Source organism: Dipodomys merriami, unplaced genomic scaffold, assembly GCF_024711535.1.
Source record: "Dipodomys merriami isolate MVZ:Mamm:240054 unplaced genomic scaffold, mDipMer1.0.p SCAF_246, whole genome shotgun sequence".
Classification (NCBI taxonomy): Eukaryota; Metazoa; Chordata; class Mammalia; order Rodentia; family Heteromyidae; genus Dipodomys; species Dipodomys merriami.
The window spans coordinates 1,578,789-1,592,220 of NW_027203893.1; the positions used below are offsets into that span (position 1 = coordinate 1,578,789).

The 13,432-nt window shown below is 36.6% G+C and overlaps 1 long non-coding RNA gene and 1 other non-coding gene across 2 annotated transcripts in view; both read left to right on the forward strand.

Moving 5' to 3' along the window:
* LOC138835999 (uncharacterized) overlaps positions 1–13,432 on the forward strand; it is a 53,312-nt gene that overhangs the window by 13,473 nt on the left and 26,407 nt on the right. The window lies entirely within an intron of this gene.
* LOC138836008 (U6 spliceosomal RNA) lies at positions 9,811–9,912 on the forward strand. Its single transcript, XR_011374853.1, has one exon. It is a non-coding gene; the product is annotated as a U6 spliceosomal RNA (small nuclear RNA).

Sequence of the window (13,432 nt, forward strand, 5' to 3'; positions counted from 1 at the left end):
GAGAGCTAGAAAAGAGCAGCAAGAGAACAGAGAGCTAGAAAACAACAGTGAGAGAGCAGAGAGAGAGAGAGCAGATTGCTAGAAAAGAACAGTGAGAGAGCTAGAAAAGAGCAGAGAGCAGAGAGAGCTAGAAAACAGCAGCAAGAGAGCACCTCTGGGTCTGGGCTAGGCATTATCTAGGGTATGGGCGGAGAAAGGTGTGGCCACATCAAATTCAGATGTGATCTCAACGGATGCAGATGTGACCTCTTCCAGGAGTCCCAGTTGCATAGGTAATGCAGGTACTGGGTGGAGACTTTGCTGCGAGGAGGGTGGAGTCTGCTCACCATCCTGTAGCGGACCTTATATTCCAGCCTTTTAATAATCATAAAATAGGGCATGGATTCTCTCTGGCTACTTCCTGCTGACAAGGGGGCATCGACAATAGGGGTAAAAGGCTGGAATTTGGTCCCCTCCCAGAGAAGGCAGTGAGCAGCAGTGGTACCTTGGTGGCATGAGTCCTTAGATGAAGCCTGGAGAAGTCTGATGAGTATTGAGAGGCTGGAAAAAAATACTCCAGAGCAAATAAATGGCAAGAGGAAGAACTTGGGGCTGAAAATGTAGAAATGTCCCTAGATACTTCTGACATCTGGTGACTAGGTAGAGAAGTCAGGTGACAAAGGCAAGAATATAAATTCCTGTTTAGTTAATAGGTAGACAGGTATAGACATTTGATGGGCAGGCTTCTTACTTCCACTGACCTCCTGGCTCTGGTAAATTTTGAAAGGGCAGGCACAAAGTAGCTGATGTGACATCTCCTCTTACTCCTCTCCATGTTCCCTTGTTCCCCAGACTGGCTGAGTCTAGGTGCTCATTGCTGGGATGGCTTGCCCCAGTTGGTATTCAAGGAGGCTTGAACACAAGGCCTGGGCACGGTCCATGAACACTTCTGCTCAAGGCTAGTGCTCTACCACTTTGAGTTACCTTAGTATTTCCAGTGTTTGGCTGCTTAGAAATAAGAATCTTGAGCCATGATTCCAGCCGGGCTCTTTGTAGGTTAGTTGGGAGATGGAGTCTTAGGGATTTTTCAGCCTGGGCTGACTTTGAACTGCAATCTATGCCACAAAAACCCTTTATTATTTTCAATTAAAGCAACAAGGAGATCAAGTAGAATAATTAGAACTGACCTGGTTCTTATCAATAATTGACAGACAAATATTCTGAAATGACAAAACTCAGTAGATGTGATGAGAATTTCAGCACAGATATGCCCAGTATTTTAGAACCATGTAGTCAGTAGAATTCACAACACAAAACAAAAAGGCTTATCAAGAATTGCCAACAAATATTCTGAAATGACAAACCTCATTAGATGTGATGACAATTTTAGCACAGATATGCCCAGTATTTTAGAACCATGTAGTCAGTAGAATAAACAACACAAAACAAAAAAGGCAAAACTCAAAACCTAAAATTTTGAAAACAATGTTTAGACATCTTTGCTAACAAAGGCACATCACATGGTTGAGCCTCAGTTACCAGGGCCTGTGAAGAGCGCAACTTGTTAGCAAGGCACCTTAGAATAGATGGATGGAATAGTAAGTTTGGTGGAAGGTTAAGGGCCATATAGGGCCAAACCCTAAAGTCACCATGTGGCCAAGATGGTGAACTCAAGATGGTGAATTTCTGAAAAAAAAATGCAAAGACACCTTGAACAAATAGACCAAGACTACAATTGGCTAGCCTTTGAAAGAGAACCTAGAGGGGGTCGTTGGGACCCAGCCTGCGTCACACTCTTCAGGACACAAGCCAAAATGTAGAAAAAAGACAGCAAGAGATAGGGAAAGTTGGACATGAATGGCAGAGAGAGAACAGAGAGAGCCCAAAAGTAAACAGACTTCTGACCATTTACCATTGAAGTAGCAAAAACTGTCTACATCTGAGAATGGCATAAAAATGAGGCACTCTGGCTTTCCAGGGAGAGCAGGAGACATTTTAAAGGGGTTTCACGGCTCAAGCGTGATTCGCAGCACCTCATTAAAAGAGTAGGAGAGTCAGTCTGGTGAGTGAAGTAGAGCTGACGAGGCGGAAGCGGCATCCCAACATTCCCCAGAGCCCTCTAGAGAGAGCAACAGAGAACCATAGAGTAGCTTCACTCACCAGAGTAGAGAAGTGGTGTGGACATGGATTATGAAGGCCAGCAATGGTATCGATGAGCTCTGTCCGCAGCAGACAGTTGGGTTCACAAAAGGCCATCAGAATTGTGCGTATTCCTCAGAGCAAAAAGGGTAAAAACAAACAGAACAAGAAAAAAGACGAAAAAAAAAACAGAAATCCCAGCAATCCTGAATTTAAGCCCTTTATCCGAGTCACGGCACCATTTATGTTAGGTTTTTAAAAAAAAGGTAGCTGAGTAAGAAGAGCACCACACACGTGGTATTCAGGTAAGGGGTAGGTTTATTCAGTAAACCTGCTGGGAACAGGCAAGTTTGGCACTCCACGTGGCTGGGGAAGGCCTAGGAAAGAGAGAGCTGGGAAAGAGAGAGGAAAGAAAGAGAGGAAAGAGAGAAGAGAGAGTTAGAAAAGAGCAGCGAGAGAGCAGAGAGCTATAAAAGAGCTGGGAGAGAGCAGAGAGCTAGAAAAGAGCAGCAAGAGAGCAGAGGGAGCTAGAAAAGAACAGTGAGAAAGCAGCGAAAGAGAGCAGAGTGTTTGAAATGAACAGTGAGAGAGCTAGAAAAGAGCAGAGAGTAGAGAGAGTGAGAAAAGAGCAGCAAGAGAGCACCTCTGGGCTTGGGTTAGGCCTTATCTAGGGTATGGGCAGAGAAAGGTGTGGCCACATCAAATTCAGATGTGACCTCAGGGGATGCAGATGTGACCTCTTCCAGGTGTCCCAGTTGCCTAGGTAACGCAGGTACTGGGTGGAGACTTTGCTGCGAGGAGTGTGGAGTCTGCTGGCCATCCTGGAGTGGACCTTACATGGACCATACAACATTACTGCCTTCTTAAGTTTACCAATATCATCTACAGCAGCACCTTAATATCTGGCTGGTTGAGATATACCATTCATAGGGGGTCGTTGAATTACAGGATAAGAAAAAATAGGCATTTCATCATCAAAGTCACTGTCTGAGCCCTGTGTTTTGTGAGGGAATGATGCTGTAAAAATTGCATTGGCCAGTGAACGAGACGAAGGCTGCTTTACTTTCAGTTTCTCAGGTTCTCCTTTCACTCTGCTAATTTCCAACCCCATATGTTGTAATTTTGATAATATCAATTCCATTTGCTCAGACATTTTGTTTACACTTTCAGTTTGTTCCTTTTCAGCCTTTTTTTACCTCTTGTTTTTTCTCTGTTAACTGCAATGCATCCTTATCTATTGAGTCCTTAACCTCAGAGTCCAATTGTAAATCTACTATAAAAGGGGTGGCCTCTTTCTTTAAGTCTGCTTTTAATCTTTCCTCATTCAAAGCTTTAAAAAGGGTATGTAAAATAGCCCAAGTGGACCAAAATCTAATAGGAATCTTTTCCCCTTCTCGAACAGCTCTTTCTACGTTATTCTTTACTCATTTCCAATTATCGACATCTAATGTTCCTTCATCGGGGAACCAAGGATTCCATTCCCTAACTACATTAATACACATTTCTATGTCAGAAGAAGAAATATTTAGACCATAAGCAGCAAGTAAATGTTTAAGCATAGTTAAGTATGGAGTAGATTTAACTTGTCCCATCATCCTGTAATTAAAAGTACTTACCTGAATATCCCTTCCTGAATTCAACCATGAAGGGTCCCTGTTTGGGTGCCAATTGTAACGTCTAGTGCCTTGGGGTCCCTGAGTAAGTGTAACGAAATCACCAGGGCACTGGGGATGCAGAATGCAAACAGCAATTGCCACTGCATGCTGTGCTTTGTTGTTAGTGGGTATTTAAAGACAAGCAAGCATGATCTTTGCCAAGATTTGGTCAGAAGACATTGACACAAAAATTTTAACAGATACATTTTTACTTGACCTATGAGACAATGCCTTGGTATATTATTAATTTTGGGGGGGTCTGGTCATGGGGTCTTAACTCTGGGCCTGGGTGCTGTCTCTCAGCTCTTCAGCTCAAGGCTAGAGCTCTACCACTTGAGCGACATCACCACTTCTGGCTTTTTTCTTTTTGCTTATGTGGTGCTGAGGAATCGCACTCAGGGCCTCATGCATGCAAGGCAAGCACTCTACCACTTAGCCACCTTCTCAGCCCTGTCTTGGTATATTATTTATCAAAACTATTTTAGAATAAGCTCAAACCACTTTTCCAATCTCAGGAAAATGCTTGACCAGCTGTTCAACTATGCTTAAGCAAGCAGAAGAGCTACTTCCTCAGCTCCCAGGAGTCCATGACATGTGTTTTGAGATAGGGAGAGAACATTTTTCCTCTCTAGCCCGGCATACCAAGAGCTTTCCTAATACTTAAACACAGTCCTCAGATAATCCTGAGGCCGGAGCCTGCATCATTCTGCCCCTTCAACATAGACCCTGCGATTTCACAGTCTTGAACTGTAATCTTCCAAGCTTAGCATCCTGATTATCTTTGATAGTTAAAAAGTATAAATATAAGTAATATTTGCAAGAATTCCAGTGGAGGAAAAATGATGCAACCCAGTTAATAGTGGTGTTCTTTCCAGAACAAGGAGGGCATCACATTAGCAGAGATGCAGTGTATTTTCACAATGGAGATAAGCTATACTTGATGTGAATTAAGGGAATTTTGAGGTACACCCTACAAATTGGAAACTGGTGGGCTAGGATGACTTTATGACATAAATCTTGTGATTGATGGTCATGAAATAATAGCTTAATCTGATAAACAACTGCTTACTCTTGAAGAATTAATTATAACATGCTTCATAGTTTTATCCCATATCAGAATGTGGCTCTTTTTCTGTTCACTTCTCAGTCTGTAACACCCCATTGGAAAATGAATCTATTGCAGAATTACATAACATGCAAACAGGTATATTTTGAGTCTCTCAGGTATGGAATGTTCAGAATTTTAAAATGAGTAGTTATTAGTCCTAGGAATTTTGAAGAACAAATACATTCTGTCCTCTTAACAACTTATTTACTTTTAAAAGTTATGGGTTTCCATAGAATGAAAATGTTTTCTGTGTTAGTATAAGAAAGTAGTAAATTTATTCTATTTTCAAAATATTGGCAAGTATATTGTGAAAAATTGTCTAGTTGGATATTCAAGTTGGTGATCCTGTGATAAAGAAGAGGTAATTAATTCAAATTAGATGCCAAATAATACTGATTTTTAAAAAGTTACTACATAAAGAATAATATTTACTATACCAAAACAGTGAAATTTTATTTCATCAGCTTATTTTTAATTTAATTTTATTATGAAAGTTATGTGCACTGGGGTTACAGCCATTGTAAGGTACTGAATACATAACTTTTCAAACTTGCTATCCCCTCTCTCATTTTTCTCACAAAAGTTGTAATGTACATTTCCAACTTATTGTGTTGTGTGAATTGCCATTGCATTGGTTTGCTCTTTGTCTTTGCCTCGCCATTTTTTTTGTTCCTCTTCCCTTCCCTAATTAAGGTAAATGTATACACAATACACAGGGTACGAAAATGAAACACAGCAGGGGATTAACCATAGGGGAAAATCTCAAAGAAAATAGAAATCACATAGTACATCAAAAACAACAACCGCAAATTAATATCTCTCTTTCCATATCTTGGAGGTCATTTTGCTCATCATCAGCTTATATGAACATATATATGCATAACAAAGCCACTGGAAAACAGTAGTTTCATGGACACTATATCATGAAAACAACATGTTAACTTTTTTTGATGGTAAAGGTGGAATTAGGATTGTTGAATTCGCGATTCTGATAAAGGAATTTCAAAAAAGTTTTAAAATTTATGACAGGTAAATTTTAATTGTTCAAACTTTTTAGCAACATAGCCTATTAAGGACATTTAAAATTGTCTGGGAAAATAGGCTTTCATGCAAAGAAATCCTTGGAGACTTAGCTGGGAGGGAGCAATGTGGGTGAATATGGCTCATTTTCACACTAAACAAACAAGCCTCACAAACCTTGCTGTAAATCCTGTAGGTTCCCTTGAGAATTGTCCTTACCCAGGAAATATATTCTCACTGTGTGAAAACAAGGTTTTAGTGGAATTTAAATTCAAAGTTCTTAAAAAAAAAGACATCAAAATTTGTGAATTGACATTTAATTACCAAACAGTAATTCTCTCAAAAAGAAGGAAAGATGTAATTCAAAATCACTTTATTAAAAGTATGAGAAAAGAGTAGTGGAGAAAGATGAGAAAAACCATAGAGGACTGTTATCTCTCCAGTGGTGTAATGGGTTCTTTATCTTGTTTCTTCCATTCTATTTTCGTCAGCTATGAAGAGTGTCTCAGGACTGGAGTAACCAGTTCAGACAAAGAATACTCACATAGGCAAAAAAGAAAACAGCCGGAAGTGGAACTGTGACTCAAATGGTAGAGCGCTAGGCTTGAGATGAATAGCTGAGGGACAACGCCCAGGCCCAGAGTTCAGGCCCCACGACCGCCCCCCCCCCCAAAAAAAGAATACTCACAGAAGAAAATATTTGCAGTCGATGTAGGTGATTTATAACCTTTGACAGTCTATTCAAATCTGTTCAAAATTCTCCCCTACCCTAACCTGCCATCTTTGAACAGCTTTGTTTGCTTTTCCCAAGACTGCCCTTCATTAACTGCTTAAAATTTTGTGAGGTCATATAAATACTTTCTAGAGATTGCTGTTTGGTTGTGATTTTTGTGTGTTTTTGTTTGTAGTTGTGTTTTTAACTGAATTTCAAAAGGTTGCACAAGTGGGTTGGAATTAAATATGTCCACCTAATTGTCCAATGCTCCTGGATCAGAGGCAATACTTCTATCATTCTTAACCAACCCTTTCTCCAAGATTTATTTCAGATTTACCACTTCCTTTATTACATGTGTACATTGAGTATTCTAGCTGTACTTGCCCCTTGTTCCATTTTTCATTCATTTTATGTCTTTACTATTATTCCTTTCTGGTTTCAATATCCTGATAGTCATTCTGTTAAACTGTCAGTTAATAGTTTGAAAGGCTTATATACATTCCATGGAGTTTCAATCCTGCATATACTTGAACTGATGTCAGCTTATATTTCCATAATTCATTCATCTGCAATAACAATTTGTAAGACTGGAGACGTGAAGCACCTAGACATGATTTTATTCTCATCTTTTTGGAAGATTAATCTTTAGTCAACAAGAAAGTTTAAAAATCACTTAGAATTTATAGCTAGCTACCAGTTTTTATAAATGGCTTTGTACATTGGTGTGTGATTATTTTATTTTACATGGGATGATATTTTCTACTACCTATAAGTTTTGGACAAAGAAGAAAACTAAATTTTATTACTGTAGAGTAATATGATAGAAATAGAAGACAAATTTTACGTTTATCACATATCTGATCAGTACCCATAATCAAGACTTAAAGTCATATTTCTTACTATGTTAGACAGATAGGGAAAATATGATAAGGCAACACATGATAGGGCAACTATTAGTAACTTTTTAAAGTGTGCATTCTTATGTGATGAAATTTACTTTATTATCCAATATTTGGGTTTGAATTATGGGAGGCTGATCTATTTTACACATTTCTGGAAGGCACCTACTGAACAACGCAAATGGTGGGAGATACTATTTCTACACTTTAATGAATGGTTGAACTTATTTGGCATTAGTGCTGAGTAAATAAATCAACTCTATTGTAACTTGATTCCTACACTTGAAAAACTTAATGTCACTGTCATTTACTTGTCAAGTGTTATTTTGGTGAATATGATTTTAAAAAGTTTATTTGAAAAGTTATATACTTTCAAGAGATTAAATGTAGGTTATCATTGGTTTGAGAATGACAACATTTTTATACTACAGAACCAAGATTTACTGAAGTACCAGTGTTTTGAAGTACTAAGGGTCTTCTCAATTAATGTTTTTCGAAATTATATTGGACCTCTAAGTCAAGTTTTCCTAGCCTTGGTAGAACAATTATGGATCTATCATTCCAGGAATTATTTTTTTGCCTACTTATGCTGGACTGCAATCTTTCATTCATCATTAAGAGAGGGGTATTAAAAATAATCTTGTGACATTTGGGATTTTGTTTACTCATATGGGCTGCTCATCTGTAAATTGAAAGTTTGAACTACAGTACTTTCTCTCATATTTTGTGATCTCATCATTCATTTTAAGTTGCCTTACATTTCACAATTGCTTACTGCTAATTCCTGCAATGAATTGGGGCACTGAAATATCATAGGAAGTGAGAAATTGAGATGGCTCTTTAATTACTTTCTGTTAGCATGTTGCATGGGCCAAGATGAGAAGGTTTGCCCATGTTACCTGATGATGCAGATAACTGGGACCTGATATCCTCAGACCCGTGGGTACTGCAGAAGAATAATAGCTTTTAGGCATCATATCAGCAAAATTTGGGTATAATCAGTAAGAATGTTTCAGAAATATGGAGAAAAACACTTTGGGACTAGCGAGTTAACACAATATACACAGCAGCAGTGTAAAATCTCTTCTAGATTAGAGGAAAACAATACTGTTTTTTTTTTACTATGTGAATTCAGAAGACCACGAACACTTAGAAGGTATCACAAGTTTATACCGAGGACATTGCATTGATACTTTTTATATTCTATTATATATTCTAAACCTAATTATTCATGTTTCAATCTATTTATGGGAATAAATTTCAATTTATTTGTCAAATTATCAATCAATTCTAGTAAGAGTCACTGTGTGAAATTTAAGATCAATACATATAAATATAAAATATATAAGTATATATATTATGAGAAATTGTTATTCATTGTTCTGTTGTGGTTAGGGTATCAAAGGCAACTCTGCTTTAAAGTATTATTCCATTATCTCTACCTCAGTTTTCGGTAGAGTTAGACCTAAAACTTTACCATTTGTAAATTTACAGCCTGGAGGCAAGAGGAAACACTTTGATTAAAACATAACCAATTTAAGCCTAATATCGAGGAGAAACATATGGACTTCTCTAGGAGGTATGGAAATATCTGGTGATAGAAAGTCAGTAGTGTAAGTTCCTGCCTTGTTGGATGGTAGACAGGCCAGGATATTAGGTAAACATGCATATGAACAATTTTTTCACATTCTTGGCTTTAGCTACTTTTAAAATGATAGGTATAATAAACAATTATATTTTGATAAAATACCTTCTATTCTGAATATTTCGGTCTGCAGTGTTCATCTCTCTATGAACCCTTGTAACTAAGATTAATTTTGTTCCAGTAAGAAAACTATGCTGTCAGGGTAAGATATTCTGGTTGGTCTGTTCCTACATGGAAGAAGGGTGAAGGGTAAGGAAGACATTTGTACCACTGAGACCTCATTTAGGAAATTTTAAGCTGCAGAAGTTTAGAAGTAGCTCTTATGCAAGGCTTACTTTGAATCCATTAGCTCCACAAAGCTAACTCCATTGATAAGTACTTGAAAAGCCATCACCTTTGGACTTAGCTATAAAGGCTTCAAAATATGATCAAATTTCAAATGAAAACGACAAAATAGTCATTGACAAAAAATTGCAAATGTGAGCAATCGACCAAACAATATAAGTTTTTCCCACTATATACAGAAATTTATAGAAATAAGATCAATAGCATATTTAGGAACAATAAAGGTTCCTTGTTACAAATAGGCAACCAAGGATATATGCCTGTATAAAGATTGCATCATTAACTACTTAAATTAAGAGGATACTCCATGCTTCAGCAGTCGGTCTACCCAAATTACAACAATACAAAGATTAACATGGCACTTGCACAAGGATGATATGAAAATGTGTGAAGTATTCCATATTTTTCATTCTTCAAATGCAAGAAATGAAAAACAGTTATTAAAAAGTTGATTACAAAAATCAAGTGTAACAAAACCTGTAATTCATAGAATTACAGGTTAGTTTGACATCAGTGTATTAAATCTTCACCTTCGAACGGCCCTTACATAGAATAACCTTTAAAAAACTTGAAATTAGATAACATTATCTTTTTATCCCAAAGAAATAAAATAATATAAGGACCTTGGGAAAAAAGGAATCTTAAACTTTTTCTATATAGAATGTAATCTGAAAGGACACATTTATTAATGAACCTTTATATTATAAAACAATATAGACTGCAAAGTATTATATCTAGAAGACAATGAAATAGATTATGAACTTTATAGAAACATAGATACTTTTTTCAGACAAGCACCAGGATTATCTTTAATTTCTATACTATTCATTTCAACAGAAAAAATAAAATTAAAAATATTCCAAACTCTGCAGAAATCATTATAGATGCATACAAACAACTCTTAAATACATTTTGACACCAAAGTCATGCAATTCACGTGGAAGAATACCATGGAATCCATAAATTTTTAAATTAAGATATTACTGTTGTTTTGTATTATGAAAATATTTTGTAGGGACAGAAAGGATGGACTGGTACTTTGGAAATTTAAGAAACTTAACCAAACCATTACTACATAGGAGTACAATTTGTACAGCCTTCCACTACTTCAAAAGTAGTGATACATACTTATCCTTTTGGCAATATCAGATGAGGTTTCTTCCAAGTTGTTTTTCAGATCCGGTTTGATATCATGATTCAACAGAAGGAGGTACAGCATATCTTTGCTATTTCAATTCCCAGCAACAAGATTCAAGGGGGTCAAGAGGACTTTAGTTTGGAGATTGGTATCTGCATCATGATGAAGTAAGAAAGAATCCATTCTGGTATTATTCCACATATAAGCACTGTGCAGGGTTGCCAAGCCATTCAGAATTATAGCATGAATATCTGCCTTGAGCTACCAACTCATGGACAATGTCTAAATGTCCACTTTAGGATTCCTGATGAAGAGGGGTATACTTACCTCATCTCTAGTATTCATATGAGTGGCCTTTTTGAAAAATAGTCTCGGTACTGTAGTAAGTCGATTCATTTCGACATCCCAAAGAAGAAATTTGCATGGATTCTTCTCCATTATTTTCTTGCAATTGATACCTTTCTCACGTTTTCATCTTGTTCCTTGTCTTCATCAGAATTGCCTAACCAGACACTTTGAGTACCAGTGGAAATGAAGTGTCCATGTATGTCCCCAATAGTTCAGGTTGGTTGAACTGGTCAGAAAAATCTGGTGAATTTTCTGCATATGTTAATCCACCATGATTTATTTTCTCTTTTTCCATTTTTACTATTTTAAATTATTCTAACTGGAGAGTAGTGAATTGATAGAGAGCAGAGGAAAGATTTTCCTCCGTATTCAAATGCACAGACTGAAAATGAGGACCAGTGCTGTCTTCATAGGCAGCTTATTCTAGAAAGGAGAAAATAGGAAACAATGCCTTCTATGTAAATGATTTGGGAAATACCAAGATATAGTGTAAGAGAACTTACTATTCAATATATGAGCTTTAAGTGCTTTCTAATAGATCCATTATTTACTGGTAACCAACCTTAGAAAAATATGTATAGTGCAGTAGTAAAATAGAAGTCCTTTGTATGACTACCTAAATTCTTGTTTTTTTTAAAGACACTTGTTTTCATCTAAAAAATAGGCCTATCTATTTTCTTCAGTTGATTTTGATGATTGAAGATGCTTAATGAGGAGTCAACATGTATTAGTAGTCCTTTGATATCAATTAAATTTCAGTTTTTCTTCTTGGATAATATAATGATCAAAGCAATAGGTCAGAATCAGCAAACAATAGTTCAGCATCATACTTTCAATGCAAATGGATCACCAGTAAGTAATCTTTGATACCATTTTCCACAAAGTTTTGTCACAGATACAATCTGCCTGTCTTTTCTAGCTGCTTTCCTAGCCTGGATCTCTTCTTTCATTGTGCAAGAAAAGTGTGATTCAACTGATTTCAGTCAGAATTGTTAATAGAATCATCAAGGATTTAGATTCTTTATAAAAAAATTAGGTGTGGGGCCTGAACTCTGGGCTTGGGCACCGTCCTTGAGCTCTTCAAATCAAGGCAAGTGCTCTACCACTTGAGCCACAGAACCACTTCTGCGGTTCTGTTTATGTGGTGCTGATTTGGAAAATGGCAGAGCAGAAAGTGAAATGATGCAACCAAAAATATAAAAGCAAAATAAATTAGGATAATTATGGATCAACTTATTGTCTATGAGAATCATGAACGAGAGAGAGGAAGAGAGATACAGATGTTCAATGACCTAGCTGGCCAAAAAATCCATGCTTCTGATCCATTTACAAAGTAAAGAATTTTATTTTTTATTTGTTAAAAGAGATTGAAATAGAATTTATGTATTTATTGAAATTAGTAAATACATTTTAGTAGCCTACATAAAGAGACATAGCTTTGACCAAATTATAAATAAGAATCTTAATCCTTGGACTGGGTTGCTGGCTCAGTGTTAGAGTGCTTTACTTGCAACTTACTATAGTGCAAAGACTACTTTCAAAAAAGGCCAGTCATATGAATACTGAGGATGAGGATGAGTATACCCCTCTTCATCGGGAAGCCTAGAGTGGACACTTAGACATTGTCCATGAATTGGTAGCTCAAGGCAGATATTCACGCAATTACTGTGAATGTCTGGACACCCCTGCACAGTACTTATATGTGAAACATATTGCAACAGTACACACACACACACACATACATACACACACATATACACACATACACACACATCATCAGATTTCTTCGTATGTATTTTTTGTGTATGGTCTTAAGAAGAAATTTACATTACTAACTTGAATTTCTGACAGAACAATATAATCACTATACAACTTGCTTCTATACTCTCAATATTAAATTGCTAAGTATGTGCAATATATAAGTATAGGAAAAAGTAGGAGCCACACTGGTGGCTCATGTCTTTATTCCAAGCTAATCAGAAAGACGAAATCTGATTATTGTGGTTTGAAACCAGACCAAGAAAAAAAGTCCATTAGATTCTGGTTTGAAAGTAACCAGCAAAAGCTAGAAATGGTACAAGCAATAAAATGATAGCCTTGAGAAAACTAAAACAAATAAAAAAAAAACAAATTCTAGGACAGAGCTAGGCCCTGAGTTCAAGCTCTAGTATTAGTATTTAACTAATGAAGGAATGAATTAGTTTAATAATTACCTAAAATAAATTAAGTGGTCACAGGTGGCGGGGCAGATAAAATGTTACTACCATGGTGACTGGATTATGTATTATTTTGTAATAAGGCAAATTATCATTTGTCCAAATCACTAATATTTTATTTGAACTTTTTTGTACAATAAACCCTGAATTTAGCATGTGTGTATATGTGTGTGTTCGTGCACACACATGTGTGTTTATGTGTGTGAGTTTGCTCTTGCAATATTG